Genomic DNA, 17,378 nt, shown 5'->3' on the forward strand with positions numbered 1-17,378 from the left:
AAGATAATGGGAGCAAGCCTGGGCCTTCCTTAAATACCATGGGGCAGGAAGTGACATTACCTGTGGGCATAGGCGTAGTTTGACTGTTTCATTTGGGGGGGCAAAGGATGGGGCAGAGCATATTAGCATATTCATTTGCATATACACATATGCAAATGAATATGCTAATATGGAGGAAGGAATTGAAATTTACAGGCAAAATATCACAGATGCACATTTCAAAAAGCTGACATATTTCAATTAATAAATTCTGAATAAAATACTTTTTTCTACCTTTGTTGTCTGATCATTTAGTTTTTCTATTCACTTTGGTCCCAGTGTCTTCTGTTTTATACAGTGTCTTCTTTCCAGTAGGCTTCCCTCTGCTCCCCACCCTCCCAGTCCCATCCATCTCCTGCTCCTTCCCTCTGCTCCCCACCCCTCCCAGTCCCATCCATCTCCTGCTCCTTCCCTCTGCTCACCTCCTCTCCCAGTCCAATCCATCTCCTGGTCCTTCCCTCTGCTCCCCACCCCTCCCAGTCCCATCCATCTTCCCTCTGCTCCCCACCCCTCCCAGTCCCATCCATCTCTTGCTCCTTCCCTCTGCTCCCCACCCCTCCCAGTCCCACCCATCTTCCCTCTGCTCCCCACTCCTCCCAGTTCCATCCATCTTCTCTCTGCTACCCCCCCAGCAAGGTCCAGGATCTTGACTCCGTTTACCCCCTCTCTTCCTCCCTCCCTCCGGCGCAGGCAGCAGTCTTCTTCAACCTTTCTGTGCTCCTGGCAGCGGTAGCGACATATACACGCTGCCTTCGGTCTGCCCCGGAAGCCTTCTCACCTATGTGGGAACAGGAACTTGAAGAGAAGGCTTCGGGGCAGAGCCGAAGGCAGCGTGTACGTCGCTACCGCTGCCAGGAACACAGAAAAGCTGAAGAAGACTGCTGCCTGCGCCGGAGGGAGGGAGGAAGAGAGGGGGTAGACGGACATGCTCGTCTCCGTCCGCTTCGCTTCCCTGCCCTCTCTGTCTGCGTCCCGCCTTCCCCTGATGTCATTTCCTTTCGGGCGGGACACAGAGAGAGAGGGCAGGGAAGCGAAGCGGACGGAGATGAGCGCGTGCCTGCTTGATTTTTGTTTTTTTTTTACTACTAGTGCCAGTCATCACGTCGTCATCGTTTGGGGGGGCATTGCCCCCCCTCGCCCCCCCCCCCCCATGCCTGTGGGAAGTCCCTGCAACCTTGCAATGAGACTCTAAGAAATCTCTTCGGTGTGCAGATGCCCTAGGGTGAGGTGCACCATCTCATATGAGTGATCTGCCATCTGGAGATGTGCCAGAGAGCAGTGTGGGACCCAGCTCAACACCCCCAAGGCGTCAGAAGGTAAAATGAAATGAAAAATAATAGACAAAAAAACAACATTGACGTTTTGAATTTTATCCAGGCATTAAAAACAATTTTAAAACATTCTTAAACAATAAAAGCTATGCTAAAAGGGGTCATGCACTATGATTAGCATGTGGGTTTTCCTATGTGTTGAGGCTGCTTTTTAGCAAGGCTGCAAAAATGCTGCATTTCCATTTTTCCCATTAATGACCAGGCGCTAATTTCCAAATTAGCACATGGCCTTAGCACGTGAGCCCTTACCAACACCTATTTAATAGGTGGAAAGAGCTCCCACACTAACCATGTGCTAATCGTTTGGTGTGCTAACCAGTTAGGCTGGGCTTACCTACTCTTTGCCCCTCAAACACACCCCAGATGCCTCAACTACCACAGGGTGCCTGAGTGCATTTTGTCATGTGGGAAGCACATGGTAGTTCTTACCTCCACTTAGTAAAAGGACCCCAATGGTAGCATAAGGTCTCAAAAATGTCATATATGAGTAGAAAATCTTTTCACTAACCCCCAAAAGCCTATATATGGTGCCTAAGTTGTGCTCACTAATTTGGCCACAGAGACAAATTGCACACAAAACTTAATTAACAAGCTAATCAGAGCTGATAATTGGTATTTAACAACCAATTAGTGGCACTAATTGGATTTAATTAGAATTAATGCACACAACTTTCTAGGCATATTCTATAATGCAGTGCACATAAATTCTAATGTGCACAGTTGAAAAGAGGGCATGGTCATAGGCGTGGAATGAGCGGGTTGGGGGCATTTCAAAAAACCATATGCACTATTATAGAATACACCCGATCTGCGCCTAACTTAGGTGTAGGTATTTAGGCATGGTTTTTGGTGGCCTAAATAGGTATGCCTAAATTTTAGTCACAAGAACAGCGCGTGAGTGTATTCTATAAAGTACACCTAACTTGAAGAGTAGTTTATAGAATCACACTAACTGTGTGGTTTTATGGCACCATGTATAGAATCCCCTGTCATCAAATGCCTAGCCACCCAGCTAGGGTTACCCTGTGGCCACATAGAGGGTCTATCCCCAGCACAGCTCAGGTCTGCCTGCACCTGACGCTCGTGCTCTATTCTAGCACCCTTCTCCCACCAACTGGGTCACAACTGCTTCTGGGCAAGTCTCCCGCTCTCAAATTATCCCCAGTGATTTCTAGGTTACTGGGGCTACATTCCGAGTGGTCCCACAGTTTCCAGAAAGCACTCACAGACCTAACACACAAACCACCAGGATTCTTTATCAATCCAGATCTGCCCATGGTCACAACCCCTTTTTGGATCCATGTGGAAAATTTACATGTGCATCTTTATAGTGTCCCGACTAGGAAGATGTGCATGTAAATTTTAATTATTGCCAATTAGTAACATAACATAGTAATTGATTGTTAGCACCTAATTATTGCCAATTAAGTGCTCATTTATCAATTAAGTTGTGCACACAATTATGGAATACGTCCGATTTGGCACACAAGTTTGTGAGCCATGTATAGAATCCAGGGGTTTGTGAGTAGGTGTGATGGTCATAGGCACATTAAAAAACCTGGAGGACATATCTGAAGAAGTCCTAAAAGAGGACATATCTTCTTAAAAGAAGACATATGGTAAACCTAGACTTCAGGCAGTTAGAAGCCAACCAGAAGGGCATATGCTACTACTGCTATGGTGGCAATGAATCAAAGAAGGAAGCATACCTACATATGGAAAATTCTGCAAAACCTGCATGAAAAAAAAAATCTCTTTGGCAGTGCATGCAGAAGCCAGCTTAATGTACACTTCCTGGTTGATGGCAATGATGATACAGGAAGCCTCTTAGCCTTAAGAAAAGGTAAAAGCATAACCCTAGGAAATTTATTCACATGTTTACAGGTTGGAGACAAGCTGGTGAGGTTCCATTTGGATACAGGGGCTATGATAAATCTTTAGATGGCCAGAGAAACTCTTTGATTGGGATGTGCTTCCTCAGTCTCCTGAAGCTAATGTCTATGTGTTTGATAAGAAAGAGTTACAAACAACAGGGATGATTACAACCAATGTGATAAATTCCAGGGACAGAGTTACCAAGTAGATTTCTACATCACAAGATGACCCAGACAACACCTGTTGGGTGCTGAAGCCTGACCACGATGGTAGCCTCTATGTCTAAACATCAACCATGTGTTCACTCTCAGCACTGTTGAAACAAACACTAAGTGGGTAATTCTCTATAGGTTGCGTAAAGTTAGGTCCTGGGATGATTTGTGTTAAGCACAAATTCTGTAATGGCAATTGCAAGCAAAATTACCATTATAGACTACTAGTGCAAGTCTACAGTAACACTCCTACCTTTAGACTCAAGCACCTGTGCTTGCTCAATGGCTGTTGTAAATGCTTGCATCTGACTGTAGACAGGTGTGTAACTGCAAGTATTCTAGAACCTACAGGTGTAAGTTTTGGCACATCCCTGACCCACACATGCCCTTCCCAGTTCCATGCCCCCTTGCAGTTGTGCACTATGGATTTTACGCGTGCAATTTTCAGAATCCTAAGCAGTTATGCCTCTAATTTAAAAGAGATCTTAAGCCCGCCCCAATTAAAGAGGCATTTCATGGGCATGTAAAATGTGATAAATGCAGTACTTGCACTATAACAATAGAATGAAATGAATTTATTATCCGATTGACCAACGAAAATACTATATTAAATCCAATACAGATTGCAATTCTAGTTTTGTAGTTTATATTCTGCAGTGTCCCTGCAACAAGATTTATGTGGGGAAAACCACTAGAAAGTTACACACAAGATTATTGGAACACAAATCATGTATAAAAACATCTAAAATAGGTTCCCCGTTGGCAGCACATTGCAATTTAACTAAACATGAATTTACAAATTTTCAGTGCTTTGCCATAGATCAAGTTAATAAACATGGAGGGGCATAATTGAACGAAAACGCCTATCTCCATGGGCGTTTATCTCCGAGAACGGGTCCGTGAAGGGGTGGACCGAACCGTATTTTGGGAAAAAATAGACGCCCATGTTTTATTCAACAATGTGTGAGCTGGGCGTTTTTGTTTTTCAGCGATAATGGAAAATGAAAGCGCCCAGCTCAAAAACGAATAAATCCAAGACATTTATTCGTGGGAGGGGCCAGGATTCGTAGTGCACTGGTCCCCCTCACATGCCAGGACATCAACCGGGCACCCTAGGGGGCACTTTTACAAAAACAAAAAAACAGGTAAAAGAGCTCCCAGGTGCATAGCACCCTTCCCTTGTGTGTTGAGCCCCCCAAATCCCCCTCAAAACCCACTGCCCACAAGTCTACACCATTACTATAGCCCTAAGGGGTGAAGGGGGGCACCTACATGTGGGTACAGTGGGTTTGGGGGGGTTGGACGACTAATAAGCATTAAGCAGCACAATTGTAACAGGTAGGGGGGATGGGCCTGGGTCTACCTGCCTGAAGTCCACTGCACCCCCTAACAACTCCTCCAGTGACCTGCATACTGCTGCCAGGGAGCTGGGTATGACATTTGAGGGTGAAAATAAAAAGTTGTGAAACATCATTTTTTTGTGGTGGGAGGGGGTTAGTGACCACTTGGGGAGTCAGGGGAGGTCATCCCCGATTCCCTCCAGTGGTCATCTGGTCATTTAGGGCACTTTTTGGGGCCTTATTCGTGAAAAAACAGGGTCCAGGAAAAGTGTCCTAAATTCTAGCTAAAAACGCATACTTTTTTCCCATTATCGGTGAAATGCGCCCATCTTTGTTCGGCAGATAGCCACGCCCCAGTTCCGCCTTCGCCACACCTCTGACACGCCCCCATCAACTTTGTCCGCATCCGCGACGGAGTGCAGTTGAAAACGTCCAAAAATCGGCTTTCGATTATACCGCTTTATTCATTTTTGTGAGATAAACGTCCATCTCCCGATTTAGGTCGGAACTTGGGCGTTTTTCTCGTTCGATTATAAGCAGGATAGTAACATAGTAGATGACGGCAGAAAAAGACCTGCACGGTCCATCCAGTCTGCCCAACAAGATAAACTCACATGTGCTACTTTTTGTGTATACCTTACCTTGATTTGTACCTGTCCTTTTCAGGGAACAGACCGTATAAGTCTGCCCAGCACCATCCCCGCCTCCCACCACCGGCTTAATCTCGGTTAAGCTCCTTAGGATCCATTCCTTCTGAACAGGATTCCTTTATGTTTATCCCACGCATGTCTGAATTCCGTTACTGTTTTCATTTCCACCACCTCCCGCGGGAGGGCATTCCAAGCATCCACTACTCTCTCCGTGAAAAAATACTTCCTGACATTTTTCTTGAGTCTGCCCCCCTTCAATCTCATTTCATGTCCTCTCATTCTACCGCCTTCACATCTCTGAAAAAGGTTGGTTTGTAGATTAATACCTTTCAAATATTTGAACATCTGTATCATATCACCCCTGTTTCTCCTTTCCTCCAGAATATACATGTTCAGGTCCGCAAGTCTCTCCTCATACGTCTTGTAACGCAAATCCCATACCATTCTCGTAGCTTTTCTTTGCACCGCTTCAATTCTTTTTACATCCTTAACAAGATACGGCCTCCAAAACTGAACACAATACTCCAGGTGGGGCCTCACCAACGACTTATACAGGGGCATCAACACCCCCTTTCTTCTGCTGGTCACACCTCTCTCTATACAGCCTAACAACCTTCTAGCTATGGCCACCGCCTTGTCACACTGTTTTGTCACCTTCAAATCCTCAGGTACTATCACCCCAAGATCCCTCTCCCCATCCGTACCTATCAGACTCTCCCCGCCTAACACATATGTCTCCCGTGGATTTCTACTTCCTAAGTGCATCACTTTGCATTTCTTCGCATTGAATTTTAATTGCCAAACCTTAGACCATTCTTCTAGCTTCCATAGGTCCTTTTTCATGTTTTCCACTCCCTCCGGGGTGCCCACTCTGTTACAGATCTTAGTACCATCTGCAAATAGGCAAACTTTACCTTCTAACCCTTCGGCAATGTCACTCACAAATATATTGAAGAGAATCGGCCCCAGCACCGATCCTTGAGGCACTCCACTACTCACCTTTCGCTCCTCCGAGCGAATTCCATTCACCACCACCCTCTGGCGTCTGTCCGTCAACCAGTTCCTAATCCAGTTCACCACTTCGGGTCCTATCTTCAGCCCATCCAGTTTATTTAAGAGCCTCCTGTGGGGAACCGTGTCAAAAGCTTTGCTGAAATCTAAGTAGATTACGTCCATAGCTCGTCCCTGATTCAATTCTCCTGTCACCCAATCAAAGAACTCAATCAGATTCGTTTGGCACGATTTCCCTTTGGTAAAACCATGTTGTCTCGGATCTTGCAACTTATTGGCTTCCAGGAAATTCACTATCCTTTCCCTCAGCATCGATTCCATTACTTTTCCAATAACCGAAGTGAGGCTTACCGGCCTGTAGTTTCCAGCTTCTTCCCTATCACTACTTTTGTGAAGAGGGACCACATCCACTGTTCTCCAATCCCTCGGAACCTCTCCCGTCTGCAAGGATATATTAAACAAATCTTTAAGAGGACCCGCCAGAACCTCTCTGAGCTCCCTCAATATCCTAGGGTGGATCCCATCCGGTCTCATGGCTTTGTCCATCTTTAGCTTTTCAAGTTGTTCATACACTCTCTTCCATGAACGGTGCTCTATCCACTTCAATCTCATTTGTACTTTTTCCAGGCCATCGCGGTCCTTCTCCCGGATTTTCTTCTGTGAAAACAGAACAGAAGTATCTATTTAGCAAATTTGCTTTTTTCTTCATCATTATCCACATAGTGGTTCGCAGTATCTTTTAGTCTCACAATTCCCTTTTTAGTCATTCTCCTTTCACTAATATACCTGAAGAAAATTTTGCCACCCCTCCTTACATTTCTAGCCATTTGTTCTTCTGTTTGTGCTTTCGCCAGACGTATCTCTCTCTCTTGGCTTCTTTCAGTTTCATCCGTAAGAGGAGGGGACCGAGCCAGGAGTTTCATTCAACTTGAGCAGCATTGGATTTTCAAGCTACAATCCCTAGAACCAAAAGGTTTAAACACGGTGATTCAATGGGCAGTATTCCTTTAAATTTTAAAGAGATAGATGACATCATTGACTTAATGAGCGTTTGCTTTAAATGCGGGCGCCATTTTGGTTTTCTAAGACAGCTGATTGAGAAAAAAGAAGCTAAGACACATCAAATGGGAAAATTTGCAGTAAAATATTGGATTGGACTGACATTGAATTGGTGATACATTACTGCGTATGGAAAGATAATGTGGAATTGTTGAGGATTTTTTTTGTTTCTACAGAGATATCAGAAGTATAGCTTTGACAGCACATAAGAGGAATGTTAAAAAGTGATAACTTTATTTATTTATTTATTTATTTATTTGTTGCATTTGTATCCCACATTTTCCCACCTATTTGCAGGCTCAATGTGGCTTACGTGGAAGGGCATAATCAAACGCGAACGCCCATCTCCATGGGCACCTATCTCTGAGAATGGGTACGTGAAGGGGCAGGACAAACCGTATTTTCGAAAAAAAAATGGGCGTCCATCTTTGTTCCGATAATACGGTTTGTGCCAGGCAAATGCATCGGATTTGTGCGGATTTGAGCTGGGCGGTATCGTTTTTCAGCGATAATGGAAACCGAAGGCACCCAGCTCAAAAACGAACAAATCCAAGGCATTTGGTCATGGGAGGGGCCAGGATTCGTAGTGCACTGGTCCCTCTCACATGCCAGGACACCAACCGGGCACCCTAGGGGGCACTTGTAACAATTTAAAAAAAAATTAAAATACCTCTGAGGTCCATAGCTCCCTTCCCTTGGGTGCTGAGCCCCCTAAATCCCCCCCAAAACCCACTGCCCACAACTCTACACCATTACCATAGCACCTATGGCTGAAGGGGGGGCACCTAGATGGGTACAGTGGGTTTTTGGGGCGGTTTGGAGTGCTCCCAGTTAGCAGCACAAGTGTAACAGGTAGGGGAGATGGGCCTGGGTCCACCTGGCTGAAGTCCACTGCACCCACTAACAACTGCTCTAGGGACCTGCATACTGCTGTGATGGCATTTGAGCCTGTAGGCTGGGGAAAAAAAGTTGTTAAACTTGTTTTTTTTTTTGTGGGAGGGGGTTAGTGACCACTGGGGGAGTCAGGGGTGGTCATCCTCGATTCCCTCCGGTGGTCATCTGGTCATTTAGGGCACTTTTTTGGGACTTGTTCGTGAAAAAAAAGGGTCCAAAAAAGTGACCCAAATTCGCGCTAAAACGCCTTTCTTTTTTTGATTATCGGCCGAGGACGCCCATCTCTCCTCAGCCGATAAACATGCCCCAGTCCCGCCTTCACCACGCCTCCGACACACCCCCGTCAACTTTGGCCATTTCTGCGACAGATTACAGTTGAAGACTCCCAATATCGGCTTTCAATTATACCGATTTGGGCGCCCACGGGAGAAAGACGCCCATCTCCTGATTTGGGTCGAAATATGGGCGTCGTTCTCTTTCGAAAATAAGGTGGATAGTACAGTAGAGGCGATCGCCAATACCAATATGAAACAAATACAAAGTGAGGTTATGACAGAGTAATGATTAGTGTGATAGACATATTGGGCATAAGGAGGAGGGAGAGTTGGGTTATGTCCAGTACGAGCTTTTATATTGTTGTGTTGCAGGGATGAGGCATTTAGGTTGGGTCATTGGAATATGCCTTTTCGAACAGGTTAATCTTTAGGAGTTTCTGGAAGTTTAGGTGATCGTATGTTGTTTTTATGGCGATTGGTAATGCGTTCCATAGTTGTGTGCTTATGTATGAGAAGCTGGATGCATAGGTTGATTTGTAGTTGACTCCTTTGCAGCTCGGGTGATGGAGATTTAGATATGTTCGTGTTGATCTAGTTGTGTTTCTGGTTGGTAGGTCTATGAGGTCTGTCATGTATCCCGGGGCTTCACCGTAGATTATTTTATGAACCAGGGTGCAGATTGTGAATGCAATACGTTCTTTGATTGGGAGCCAGTGTAGTTTTTCTTGTAGAGGTTTGGCGCTTTTGAATCTTGTTTTTCCGAATATAAGCCTGGCTGCTGTGTTTTGAGCAGTTTGGAGTTTCTTAATGATTTGTTTTTTGCATCCCACATAGATTCCATTACAGTAGTCTAGATGGCTTAATACCATGGATTGTATCAAGTTGCAAAATATTTCCCTCAGGAAAAAAGGTTTCACTTGTTTGAGCTTCCACATTGAGTGAAACATTTTCTTTGTTGTAGCTTTCACTTGGCTCTCTAGTGTAAGATTTCGGTCAATTGTAACTCCGAGAATTTTCAGGCTGTCTGAGATAGGGAGGGTGCAGTCCAGGGTGGTTATGTTGGTGGGTTTGATTGTGTTATATTGGGATGAGAGGATGAGACAGTGTGTTTTTTCTGTGTTCAGTTTTAGTTGGAATGCATTCACCCATGAGTTCATGATGTTCAAGCTGAGTTTGATTTCTTTGGCGATTTCTGTTAGATCACTTTTATAAGGGAATCATTTTTATAAGGGATAAGAGAATATTGACAACATAAGGATTTCCCTGACCAAGCCCGATGAAACGGGACCCGTTGGTGGTCGAAACCGTTGCGAGACAAAGACTTTAAGATAAGTGCATTATATATGCTTCATTTATGATCCTGATTGAATCTATCATTTAAGCTATACTTATTGTTAAAAATATATAAAGAAAGACGAGAGATACACCGAATTATAAAGAGAAGAGAGATATATGAAAATAGAGGGTTTTTTGCCAGTGAAGCGTGGCTGTTCAGCGTCTCTGTTAACACAAAAAGATTCAGACCACTGGCATACAGAGGCATTTCCCTCTTTCAAATCTCATCTCTTAACAATAAAAAACAAAACAATTAAATCTCATCTCTTAATAATATCAAACTAATAAAATTAAGAGACTGGATATATGAAAAAATTGGAAAAAAAAAAAAAAAAAAAGCTTAAGCTATCAAAAAACAACAAATAAGCCAAATTGTTTATTGAGCTACACAGTACCATAAGGTAACCACTGTTGATTGGGATTAATTTTCATTTTTTGAGTGGTTAAGTTCTAGTTTCTTTGGAAAGTAAATTTCATACAGACATCCATGCAGAGCAGAGAGCAGCGTAGTGATTAGTGCAGTGGACTGTAAACCAAGAAAACCCAGGTTCAAATTCCATTTTAACTCTTTTTTTGTTTGTTTGTTTGTTTGTAATTATGAGCCCTCCAATAACGGAAAAATACCTACTGTACGTGAATGTACACCACTTCAATAATCTTCATGCTTGCAGGTGGTTTATATATTTAGGTACAGTAGGTATATTTCCATTCCTGGAGGGTACACAATTTAAAAGAAAAAAAAAGAGTTAACATGGAATTTGAACCTGGATCCCTTGGTTTACAGTTCATGGCATTAACCATCATGCTATTTCTCAAATCTAAATGCAGCTCTGTTCAGAATGCCCACAATATCTGAAGCTGTTACAGAGCCTGGTATTTCTTTCCAGTTTCACTTTCAGGGGAGAGGGAGGAGAACAACAATCACTGGGGGATTAAGGTGGTGTCATGTCTTAATCCCTCCAGTGGCCAGCTGCTCAATCAGAGAACCTTTTTGTACCCTAGATGTGATTGAAACAGGTCTAATTAAGGATGTCCTTCCTTTTAGTTTTGGTCATTTCCTTCCCTTAGGTAATTGCTGTTGGACATCCTGATTTTAGGCCCTTCCTAGTCCCACCCTAAACATGCCCACAACATTTGGATATACAGCAGTATGGGACGTCCAAATCCTGCCTTTGCAAAATCTGGATTTGGACGTCTCAAGCACATAGACGCCCATTTAGACATTTTAGGACATCCATGTGCTTTGAAAATAAGTACATAAGTAATGCCACACTGGGAAAAGACCAAGGGTCCATCGAGCCCAGCATCCTGTCCAAGACAGCGGCCAATCCAGGCCAAGGGCACCTGGCGAGCTTCCCAAACATACAAACATTCTATACATGTTATTCCTGGAATTGTGGATTTTTCCCAAGTCCATTTAGTAGTGGTTTATGGACTTGTTCTTTAGGAACCCGTCTAACCCCTTTTTAAACTCTGCTAAGCTAACTGCCTTCACCACGTTCTCCAGCAACAAATTTAATTATGCATTGGGTGAAGAAAAATTTTCTCCAATTTGTTTTAAATTTACTACACTGTAATAAGCACCATAAGCACATACAATATACACGTATGCATTTATCTCTTCAGTCTTACATACACACATTCACTCACTCCCTGTAATTATATAGATGGCACACTATCTATAGACCAGTATATCTTATGCACATAACTTAATTACTTAATTGGTGATAACTATCAATAATTGGCCTTAACTAGCACTGCTGCTCCTTGTGATCTTGGGCAAGTTACTTAAGCCTCCATTGCCTCAGGTACAGACTTAGATTGTGAGCCCTCCTAGTGTATCTGAATGTAACTCACCTTGAGCTACTACTGAAAAAGGTGTGAGCAAAATCCAAATTAATAAAATATATAAATAATTGGCACTAATTTGCTATTATACACAGGAGTTATGACCCCCCCTCCCCACCCCCAGCAACCTTGACAATGGGTGGGCACATCATAAAAGGGGACTGGGGTTCACCACATAAAGAAGGATGGAACCTACCGAGGAGCAGTACAGGCCCAATGGAAAGTGGTACAGCAGCTCCAACGGCTGGAGCATAGCATTGCGGGTCTTCGGCTCACATTTACCACCACAAATGTAACAGGTAGGGGTGGTATGGGCCTGGGTCTGCCTCTCTGAAGTGCACTGCAGTACCCACTAAAACTGCTCCTGGGACCTTCATGAGCTGTCATGGACCTGAGTATGACATCTGAGGCTGGCATTGAGGCTGGCACAATATATTTTTAAAGATGTTTTTTGAGGGTGGGAGGGGGTTAGTGACCACTGGGGGTGTAACGGGAGGTCATCCCCGATTTTCTCCGGTGGTCATCTGGTCATTCCAGGAACCTTTTTGTGCCTTATTTGTATTAAAAACATGTCCGGGTGAAAAAGTCCAAGTGATCATCAGGGACGTCCCTGCTTTTTTCGATTTATGGGTCAAAGTCGTCCCAGTGTTAGCCACACCCAAGTCCCGCCTTCACTAAGCCTCCGACACGCTCCCTTGAAACTTGGACGTCCTTGTGATGGACTACAGTTGGAGACGTCCAAAATTGGGTTTCAATTATACCAATTTGGACGTCTCTGGGAGAAGGACGTCCATCTTCCGATTTATATCGAAAGATGGACATCCTTCTCTTTCGAAAATGAGCCCAATAGTCATTTTCAAACCTGAAACACATCTATCTTTTTGGTTTGAAAATTGCTTTTTTTCTAGATGTTTTTTGTCCTCTGTGTGTTTTTCTTTTGGGACCATTTTGGGGAAAAAAACAATGTCCAAGAGAAAAACATTAAAAATAATAGCTATTGGTAAGTCTGGATGTCATCATTCTTAGTACACTGGCCAAACAGACATCCCAGCAGAGCAGTGGAGCAGTCTAGGGTGCACTACAGTGGACTTCACATAAAAGGTCCTAGATACACATCTCATCATAACCTCCTTATATTGTACGGTGAGTCCTCCAGGAACAGAAAAGAAAGCTACTGGACCTCACCGTACTACACCACTACAATAGCTCTCAAGCTTGCAGGTGTCACCTACAGTATATCTAGGTACAGTAGGTATTTAGTGGTTTTTGGAAGGCTCACACATTCCACCAAAAGTGAACCAGTTAGGATGGGATATGGGCCTTGGTCCCCTTCTCTACAGTCCACTGCACTGACCACTAGGCTACTCCTGGGACCTGCCTGCTGTTCTAACAAGAATGGCCATCATATATGAAACTGTACTAGAGCCTGGTATGTACTATCACTGTCACATCTTAGTGGGCTGGGAGGGGGTCTGTGACTGCTAGGGGAGTAAGGGGAGATTATACCTTATCCCTCGAGTAAGGGCTGCCGAGAGGGGGGGGCAGGGGGCAAAATTTCCCAGGCCCGGGCCACCAAGGAGGACCCAGCGCCAGAGTCTCTCGCCCTCTCCTGCTCCCAGGCCACTGGCACCACAGTCCCTTCTCCACCTGCCTACCCTCAGCTCCCTTCTGTCTGTCGTCCGGCCCCCTGCATTTAAAAAAAATCTCTAAAGCAGCAGCGCAGCACCTTCTCTGCGAAAGTGGCAGATCACCTCAAGCGGGCCTTCCCTCACTGTGTCCCGCTCTCCTCTGATGTAACTTCCTATTTCTGCGAGAGCGGGACACAGTGAGGGAAGGTCCGCCAAAGGCGGTCTGCCGCTTTCACACAGAAGGCACTGCGCTTGATGCATTAGAGATTTTTTTTATTTAAATGAAGGGGGATGGATGTCAGGCAGAAGGGAGAGGAGGATAGATAGGTGGAGACTAGGAACTGCGGTGCCGGCGGCCTGGGAGCAGGAGAGGGAGGCAACAGCAGTAGCGATTCAGGGGTGGGGGGGCGATCCTTGGGGTTGCGGGACGGCGGCGATCCTGGTGGGGCGGCGATCATGGAGGGGGTGTGATGATCCTGGGGGGGGGGGGTGCGGTCTTGCCCCAGGCCCGGCTCAGTCTCTCAGCGGCCCTGCCTCCAGTGGTCATTTGGTCAGTTAGAGCACATTTTGGTTACTTAGTCATGATCAAAACAGGTTTAGCCAAAATGTCTTGGCCCTAGACGTTTTTGTTTTGTTTCATTATTGCAGAAAAACATCTATCTTTTGGTGCTTCCCATGCCGCATCCAAAACATGCGCCTAACACGGCCTCTTGAAATTTGGGCAAACTATGGAGAAAAACATCTAAAATTAGAGTGTCGAAAATTACAACTTTGGATGTTTTTGAGAGAAAAAGTCCATCTACCACCTTATGATGCTTTTTGGATATTGTTGTTGTTTTGAAAATGAGCCTCACAATGTCTCTTCTGGTGCTGTCCTGCTGTTCAGATGTTCAGTTGGTGCCCCCCCCCCCCCCCCCCATCTGTGCCCATCATCAAGTAAAATGTTTGCATTTGCTAACAGCTTTCTCAGCCTGCAGCAGAAAATTCTTCACACTTCCCCCAATCCTTCATATACCTTTTCACCATCCCTTCCCCTGACACTCATTGGTACCACTGGCTATAGAGAGCTAAACTCTGAAAAGCATCCTTCTGCCTTCTAGTCAGTTAATTTACAAATCTAGCAATCCTAGCTTCCTGAGTCCTGAGCATAAATGTCAGAACAATCTTAAAATTTGGCCCTAGGCAATTGCCTACGTCACCTATGATTTTATCTGTCCCTGGACGGGGAAGCTAGTAGTGATAGTAGGAATTAGGAGAGACTCAGAATCATTTTGCAGTTCACATTTTATGGATGAAATGCCTTATCCAATGGAAATAAAATGCCATCTACTTTTCATATACTATACAATTACCATGGTGGATATATTTGAGATTCACATGAGCTGAAAATAGATTCAGTGTCTTTTCTGATTCTAATACCACATACTCCACCCTGCTTTAACTTTGATTAAGAAGTGGAGGAGTAGCCTAGAGGTTAGTGCAGTGGTCTCAGAACCTCGGGAACTGGGCTTGATTTCCACTGCAGCTCCTTGCGACCTTGTACATATCACTTAACCCTGTATTGCCCAGGTACACAATAAGTACTCATATACAGTGGCATTCCAAGGGCGGGGCAGTGGGGGTGGTCCGCCCCTGGTGCACGCTGCTGGAGGGTGCAGAGAGCAGCCACACAGCTGTCGGCTCCACTGGCTCCCTGCTCCCTCTGCCCCGGAACAGGTTAGTTCCTGTTCCAGGCAGTGGCGTAGCCACAGGTGGGCCTGGGTGGGCCAGGGCCCACCCACTTAGGGCTCAAGCCGACCCAACAGTAACACACGTTTAGCAGTAGCTTGTGGGGATTTCTAGCTCCATCAGCTGAAATCTTTCCCCTGATGGTAACAAAAAGGCTACTCTCCACAATACCGGCACCTGCGCATTCTCAATTTTCAGCACATGCCTGCTACAGAGTGCTAAGGTGGAAGGAAGTGTTTTCATGCCAGCTGAGATATTTTTTTGGTGGTGGTGGTAAGGAGAGAACACTTGGTGCCCACCCACTTCTTGTCTAGGCCCACCCAAAATCTGTTATCTGGCTACGCCCCTGGTTCCAGGGCAGGGCAGAGGGAGCAGGGAGCCAGTTGAGCCGATAGCCATGTGGCTGCTCCCAGCAGCTAAGAATGCACCCGGGGAGGGAGGGGGCTTGATGCGCTGGGGGAGGAGGTCGTGCTGCACCCTAGGGCGAAGGATGCCGCTGCACAAGGGGGGGGGGCGCAGCAGCGATCCGCCCCGGGTGGCAGCCAACTTAGGATCGCCACTGCTTATATATATATGTAAACCACTTTGATTGTAACCACAGAAAGGTAGTATATCAGGCCCCACCCCCTTTATTTTGCTTATTACCAGGCATATATGGTTACATGTTATACATGAATGCTGCAATATAATTAAGCATAAAAGTTAGATGAAATAAGCTGTCTGTCAGCAGAATGGTCCCCACTGATGTGGGATAAGCAGCAAAAAAATCTGTTTTACTGTTTTGGGATCTAGCCAGGTACTTGTGACCTAGATTGGCCACGGCTGGAAACAGGATACCAGGCTTGATGGACCTTCAGTCTTTCCCACTATGGCAACGCTTATGTTCTTATGTACAATTTAATGTCTGTTTATTTGTTCTTCCCTTTGATTCTTATGGAAGTGGGCTTGTAAATAGTTGATTTATCTATGTTTAATTAAAGCAATGGATTAACTTGTGGGCAAGTAATTCTGGCTTACTGCCACTGGTGGAGCAGGTTCATTACTCTTCCTCCACCCAGTTCCAGGTTTTGTGAGATCGAATTGTCTGAATATTAGAAGAGAGATCACGTAATTCTACTACTACTACTACTTCTACTTATCATTTCTATAGTGCTACTAGATGTACGCAGTGCTGTACATTGGACATAAAGAGACAAACATGACAAATAAGGGAAAAGGGAATCACAAAGGTAGAAATGATAAAAATGGATGCATTGTAATGAGGTTGATAATGCCTCAAATGGTACAGACCTGAAGCCAGTCCAAATATTTTACTTAACAAATGTGACCCCTTTTTAACATAGGGTATGACTGTTTCACTCACCACTATTGATTGCTATCTTTCTGCTGTAAATACTCCTGAGTCTCACATTTCACTGAATCAAGCTAATAATCGTTATATTGATAGGATCACATTACAGTGTGAGAGATTCTGATTCTTCTTGTGCCATGCAGTAGATTAATTACAAATTTGTCACAGTATTTTGCAACAGGGTTGCTGGGTATAGTTCCTATTAACAAGCCCAAAAGTTATTATTTCCTATGGGAACCGTAATTTCTTTTTCAATTCAATTTAATGTGATAGGTCACAGACTACCCTGAAGCACATTATGTTAAACTGCTATGGAAGCTTGTTTTTCTACTTTATTCTATGCAGATTTTAAAAAAAAACCCAAAGAGACATTTCCTTTGCTGTCACATCTGGCTTTTTAAATTAGATCTTAAAATAAAACAGTTCTGAATTGTAAAAAATAAATAAATAAACATTAGGAAAAAAATAATGAGAATACATATGGTTAGTCATGCAGCCAAAACACACATTGTTCAGACTTATTAATTCATCCTACTGAAATGCATCCATCAGCTTGCTCCTTGCCAATGTGTCGTGTTGCATTTACACTCCAAATGCACATTCAATTCACATTCACCATGCCAGTATAACCCTCTGCTGTCATGATGCCAAATCGCATAGCTCCAAAGACACTGAAATCCAGAAAGAAGGTCCAGCATTTTTAATAATGAATGAGGAAAACAGATGGCTGTTTTGAATCTTTTCAATTCGTATATACAGTTAGCTGACAATCTGTAATCACTTCTCTGAAATGTTTGCTATG

This window comes from Microcaecilia unicolor, chromosome 1, assembly GCF_901765095.1.
Source record: "Microcaecilia unicolor chromosome 1, aMicUni1.1, whole genome shotgun sequence".
In the NCBI taxonomy this organism is placed as follows: Eukaryota; Metazoa; Chordata; class Amphibia; order Gymnophiona; family Siphonopidae; genus Microcaecilia; species Microcaecilia unicolor.